Source organism: Muntiacus reevesi, chromosome 14 (genome assembly GCF_963930625.1).
Source record: "Muntiacus reevesi chromosome 14, mMunRee1.1, whole genome shotgun sequence".
NCBI lineage: Eukaryota > Metazoa > Chordata > Mammalia > Artiodactyla > Cervidae > Muntiacus > Muntiacus reevesi.
This window is the reverse complement of record NC_089262.1, coordinates 66,577,262-66,584,112: the sequence shown is the minus strand read 5'-3', so window position 1 is coordinate 66,584,112 and position 6,851 is coordinate 66,577,262.

Sequence of the window (6,851 nt, the reverse complement as noted above, 5' to 3'; positions counted from 1 at the left end):
TCCAATCTAATCTATCTAGTTACCAAAGATAGTAAAAATACATCCATGAACTGACCTCTATGACAGAATCTTTTTATTATTGTGGCAGAGAAAAAATAGAAACATGTCCTTCATCATCACAGGGTAAAAATATTTTATATAGAATGTCCTCTGGATAGAGGACCTGAGCACTTAAATGGGTAGAGATGAATATTTCTTATATGCAAACTCTCTTGCAAGAAGGTCAACTGCTTTTTGAACTTGGGATATTAGTTTCAGGTCCCAAGTTGAGCTCCTTCCCCTGTAAGAAATGCTCAGGAAAACAAGTTTGCTCCATGTCAGCAACTTGGCAGGCCCCTTGGGATCTAAATGTTGGGAGTCCAGGGGGGATCAAGGCACTTTAATCAAAAAGGGCAGATGTGCTCAGTTGAATCCTTTAACTTTTAAGGTCAGAAATTTATTGTGGAAAGTTTTGTAGCCTGAAGCAAGACAGGGGAAACATAGGAAAAAGATTCTCTGCTATAGGTCTTCACTTTCTTTGCCAGAGAAAAAACAACTGGGAGAAAACATTCAACGAATAGGGGCCACACTTGAACCATCAAACCCAAACAGCCCCCCAGAGCCACTTCAATTAGTAGCTTATCTAGAAGCTGTTAAGTATGTGATGGTCTCTCCCCATCCCAGGAAACTTCAGAGCTTATAAACCATGGAAGGTCATGGAGTTTTCAAAGATGGCTTCAGCAATCTAAGGTTTCCACATGTTTCTCCCAGAACCTTGCCCACTCCCCATCAAGAAGTGGAATCTATTTTTCCCCTCCCCTTGAGTTGGGCAAGATGTTATGGATAATTTGATGAATATAATGCAGTGGAAGTGATACCGTGTGGACTGAGCTGTGGACATTAGTCTTGTCTTGTCCCTTTGGACTGGGATTTTACACCATCAGCTTCCCCTGGTTTCTTAGGGCTTCAGGCTCAGACTGGAATTACACTACTGGTTTTTCTGGGGTCCTCCAGCCTGAGATGGCAGCTTATGGGGACTTCTCAGTCTCCCATCATTTCTCTCCCCTCTCTCACTACACACAAAACATACACACACATGCACATGCCACACATCCTTTTTGTTCTATTTACCTGGAGAATCTTACTAACACAAGTGTTTTATTGAGCAATTACTAAATGTAAAATCCAATGCTCTAAGCACGAATGATCTCATTTAATCTTCATACCAGGGGACTTTCCCTGGCTTTTCCAGTGGTGAAGACTATGTACTTTTCAACATAGGGGACATGTGTTTTGATCCCTGGTTGGAGAAACTAAGATTTCCACATGCTGTGAGGTGTGGACCAAAAAAAAAACAGAAATAATCTCACACCCAACTGGAGATAGAAATTATTTTTCTCTTTCACATTTTTACACATGAGAAAAACTGAGGACACAGGAGTTAAGCTATTTGCCAAGTTCACAAAGCTAGTCCAAGTAGTAGAGCAGGGGTTCAAAACAGATCAGTTTCAGGTGCCACACTCTCTGGAATTTTCTTTAGGTGGACCTTTTAAATCTCAGATACTTTCTTCTTAGGAAAAAACAAACAACAGACAGCTTGTGTTAACAAAAGTAGTTTTTAAATGCAACTTTTTTTCATGTAAATGTGTTTGAATTTTCTCCACGACTGTTCTTGACTGCATCTTGGGCCTAGGACCACTAGACCTAATTAATCATCTCTTTGGGTTCCCTTATTCTTTGTGGCAGCTACAATCCCTTTCTAGACAGAAAAACCTTCAAGTCCTGCCCCTAAGAGGAAAAGCCAGGGGAGAAAAGGAGGGGGTCCTCGTTCCTGTTTGAATCAATTGTTTTACTTAAACCCTGTGGCTGAATTGTAAAACAGTTTTTTTTTTTTTTTTTTTTTTTTTTTTTTTAAGGCTAAGGAGAGTTTAAATTGGTTCAATGTAATGACTTAGAAGGAAGAGAGCTAAAGTCCTGACCGGGATTCCCAAATCTGCAGGAATGTGTTTCATCTTTTTTTCCATATGTTTTTGGTTTTTTCTTTCATACTGTATTCAAAGTAGCTATGAAGAAGGGGAGGAGGGAGAGAGGTAGAGGAGGGAGATGGAGATGAATAGGAAGGGAGAGGGAGAAAAGTGGAGGAGGAGGAAAAAGAAGGAAGCAGTTTCCAGACACATCACCCCAACTCTTTAGAGATTCTAATATATGGTTCATGTTTTGTTATACTTGGGGAAGAAGCTGATAGTTTAAGGCAGTGCTGAAAATATTCATATTACACTGAAGTTACTGAAAGACTTGCAAACTAGTTCGTGAATATCCATTGCTCCCAGCCTCCTGAGTGCTCCACCGTCACACTTCCTATGATGAAGACCTCCGTACCACCCAATAAACCTGATACTGCAGAGGGCTCTTGGGACCTGCTCCATTACTGAGGTGGCACTGCCCGATCTTCCTGCCTATTAGTGTTAGTTGCAGAGTTGTGTCTGACTCTTTGTGATCCCATGAACTTAGCCCACCAGCTCTTCTGTCCATGAAATTCTCCAGGCAAGAATACTAGAATGGGTAGCAATCCCTTCTCCAGGGGATGTTCCCAACCCAGGGATAGAATTCATGTCTCCTCCACTGCAAGCAGATTCTTTACCGTCTAAGTCACCAGGGAAGCCTCTTCCTGCCTACAGTTTGTTAAATATTTTAGCTATCATTTCTGGACAGAAATACCTATCCTGCAGCCTTGGAATCAGGCTATCATTATCTTAAGTTTTCCTTGCTTTGTTCACCTTTGACTGTCCCTGGCTGAGCATCCAATGGTCTGAGACCTCCGGTAACCTGGTCAATCTGGATGTCACCAGTCAACTTGCTTTTGGCCCTCTGCTCAAGACAAAAAAGCCAGACAAATGGTGTGCCATCTTGAAGCTGGGGATGGAAGTCATTTAGAAACTCAGAGAGCAGGAAATGGAAATGGGTCTGTAAAGTTCTCAAGGTAAGAAGAAAAACCAGAGGCTTTCTAGTTCAAATAACATAAATGCATACAACGATTCCCTGTTCGGGGTGCTGGACAGTTCACATGATATTCCACAGTTTGTAAAATGCTTTCACATCCATGATCTCACCTGATCATCATGACAAATCTTTCAGTATGTGGGACAGGAGTAATGGTTCCAGTTTCACAGAAAAGGAGATATAAATCCAGAGACCTGATGTGACATGTGAAGGTCCTAGAGCTAAGTTTTGAACTGTGGTGTGTAGATGCCAAGTCCAGCCCTCCATGGTGCCTTCTTAGTGACAAGCAGGGAAGTACCCAAAAAGAGCAATCAAGTTGAGTCTGACATCAGTAAAAATCTCTGGGTTTTTATAACCACGTTTACTCAGCTTGATTCTACTTTTCCCTCATTGTTCATGTGTCCTTAATGATAACCATGTGAGGACATCAGATAAAACAACGCTGCCTATATTTTAAAATGAGGAAATGGGATCCCAATGACATTCAGTGATTGACAAGGTCACACACATGGTGGGTGACAGCACAGCCAGGCTAGGATGTCAACATTCTGAATCCTTCTCCAATGCTCATCATCACCCTGTACCATCTACTGCTGTATACACATCTCATGTCCTTCCAAACAAAGGAGGAGACAGTTTGGATAAAGAAAATACTAAATGATCAGCCACTGATTCTCCAGCATCATGGGAACATAGATGATCTACAACATGAAATAACTAAGAAGAATTTATCACTTAAGAACATGCTCTTAGGTAGGAAATCTACCTCTTCCATTATGCTGTGTTCTGCTTCCAATGAAAATTAAGAAAGGAGGCTAAAAAAATGAATGCTTACTGCTTCCACTACATTATCTTATCTAACCATCATAACAACTGTTACGCAAGAATACTATCATCCACTTCTATCCACTTCACATGCATGAGGAAACAGGTTCTGAGGCATTTGTTCAGTCGTACAGGCCCTTCCCAAACACTCATGAACTTTGTAAGGAAGTGCCCCTTTAACAAGATCCAGCTTTGCCACTAGAAGGGAAGAGTGTGTGCCGGGAGCCAGCACACGAGATCCCACCCATGACAAGCTCATGAGGAGAAGACCTGACAAGCAAGGCAGATCAGGACCTCAGGGATTTCGAAAAGCTGCCCCGGCGCTCAACTTAAAGATGGTATCTGTCTTTCTGATGCTTGCTATATTAGACTACTCCCTAATTTCTGTGACATGGGTAGAAGGCCTTCCCTGATCTCTTTCCAAACAGAATCAACTTAGAACTTTAATCAATATGTCCCCCGGACGGTGGTATCCTATAAGATTATCCAGGATGAAAGAAGTATTTCAATTTAAACTCCTTTGCTGACATTTTAGTTTGTTTGGCAAATGCGTTTATGCCCTCGGTACTAATATGCATGACTGCTCATAATACCCTAATCATAAAACAGCATTTATCACATAAAGGCCCTAATAGGCACACAGCCCTTCAGGGGGTGAGGAAGCTCTATTAGAGAACACAAAAATATTATTCTAAAAGTGGTTATAGTTAAAGATTTAGAAAAATAAAGAGTTTAGAATTGTTAATTTTAACCAGGAATGCTAGACAGGGGCTGCCTCACCCGAGCTGCAGAGTCTTTGTGTGGTAAACCTTTTAGATAAATTTAACTGATAACTTCTGCAAAAGGACTGACCTTTGTGTTCATTAAAGAACAGATTACGGAAAACAGCTTTCCATTCAGCTAGGTCACAAAATGTCAATAGGCCCCAAGGCCAGAAGATAATGTACAAGACTCTCACAAAGAAGTATGCAGAAAACACCCTGGTTTTGTGAAGGATGAGCCAATGTAATATTAAACTATCTTCCCCTTAAAAAATGTACTAACTTAGAATATAAAAGCTATGGTAAAAAATAAAGATTTGCCAGACTCTGCTGCACACCCCCAGTCTGGTCTCTCTCTCTCTCTCTCTCGCCAACGTCATTCATCCTGAGGGTACCCCTGGATCCTGCTGAGGCTGACCCCGGCAAGTGTGAATTCTGGTTCCATTTCTCAGACTCTGTGTGATCCAGAACCAATTACCTTTTTCCCTGAAATTGTTTCTTCATTTCTAAATACTGCAGGTAATATACCCTCTTCTCAAGAAGGTTAAGAGGATTAATAGCAATAGCTAACATGTGTTGAGTGTTTGCTGCACGCTAGGTGCTATTTTATGCTCTTTCCATTTATTATCTCCATCAACTGTTCTGAACATCTCTACGGGATTGGGTACTACTTTTTAGCCCCGTTCTCCAGGTGAGAAATCTGAAGCCCAAATCATTTCAGGGATACCTCCAAGTTAGGAGGTGGAAGGGCTAGTATTTTAAGTCAAGGAGTCTGATTCCACAGTCTAAGACAAAATATAAGCTCAATAAACAGTGTCTGTTTCATCATTAGTACTGATAGTTGATGTGTGAAATGAGCAAGTCGCTGGGACCAACCTACACAATAGCTTAGATTACCCACCTAAGGTGCATAAATGGGAAAGAGTCAAGGAATCCTTCACGGACACAGAGGTAATGTAAGCATTGACAGGTTTTAAATTACTTGATGGAGGCCTCAGAGAGAAAGAGGTCACCCACACCACCTCCTAGCACACACAGGGTCCCACCTCATCTCTGGAAGGTTTGGGGCTCCCAGGCCTTGTCTCTTCGCTAGGCTTGGGTAGGAGGACGATCTCAAGGAAGGGAGCGTGGGTTTTAGAAACATTCAGAAGACAGAAGAGTCTGATTGTTAAAGAACAAAACATTTTAAATAAATAAACTGAAGGCTATATGGACATACTTACACAAACACACACACTTTTCACAATGCTTCTTTTATCTTTCACACACTTGGCAAACACTCTCCTTGCAGCTGGCAAGCTGTCCCTCATTTTCCCACTCAGGTGAGTGCCAGTTGTCCCACTCCCACCCAGACCCTAGTCTCTCATAAGAGCTTAAGCGTCCAAGAGGCAGCCTGACTCAAAATGCCGTCCAGTCTTAATGCCAGGGGGAGGACTAAGACTTGTCCAGCAGGAAGGGACAGAAAAGACAACAGCCAGAACCACCGTCCCAGTAGAACTGTAAGAACACGAGCACCTGCAGGGCATTTCTGCCCAAAGGTCGGCCTGCAACCTCTGAAGATTACTAGCCTATCAATGAGTATGCCATGGGACAAAAGAGTCTTTAGTATAAGCTTCTGGCCTCAACCTATGTTAAAAGTTAAATGTATGAGACAAATCAAGCAATTCATGTTACTTGTCTGTATCCTGTTTTTCCTCTCTTAATGGTGCATTGTAAGTACCTCACTTTGTCCTAAATTTCACTCCTATTTTAGCAAGAAACCTCAGAAACTCAAGGGGGAAAGACTCTCAAAATCTGAGAGCTCTCTGATTTACTTTTCTTGGATTCAGATTCCTCTATCACCTGTCAATTTTGTCTATAATGTATTTATGATAATCCTGTGGGAATGTGTGTACTATAGCCATGGAGGTGGATCAGTGACCAGGCTGGACCAATCATAGTTTCTCATCACCTGTGCACAGAGGTTAGTCCAAGAGGTGACACATGACCCAAACCAGCCAATCAGAATCCTTGCCCTAGATTTTTCCAAACCAAAGCTGAGACTGAGAAGAGCTCCTTCTTATTTGGTTGCAGCACTCTGAGGACAGGAGCTGAGCACTGCCTGCATCAACAGTTCCAATCCACTGAAGAGAACTGCTCAGGGAAAATGCAAAGGTAATTAAGATGAGAGGGCAACGTCTGTGGTATTTCCTGGTTCTCTACTTCCTGTTTCATTTGCTAAACCTTTTTGTTTTGTTTTTGGTACGTGCCAGGCTGCTTCACTAGGTTTCTGTCTTTTGACTAAAA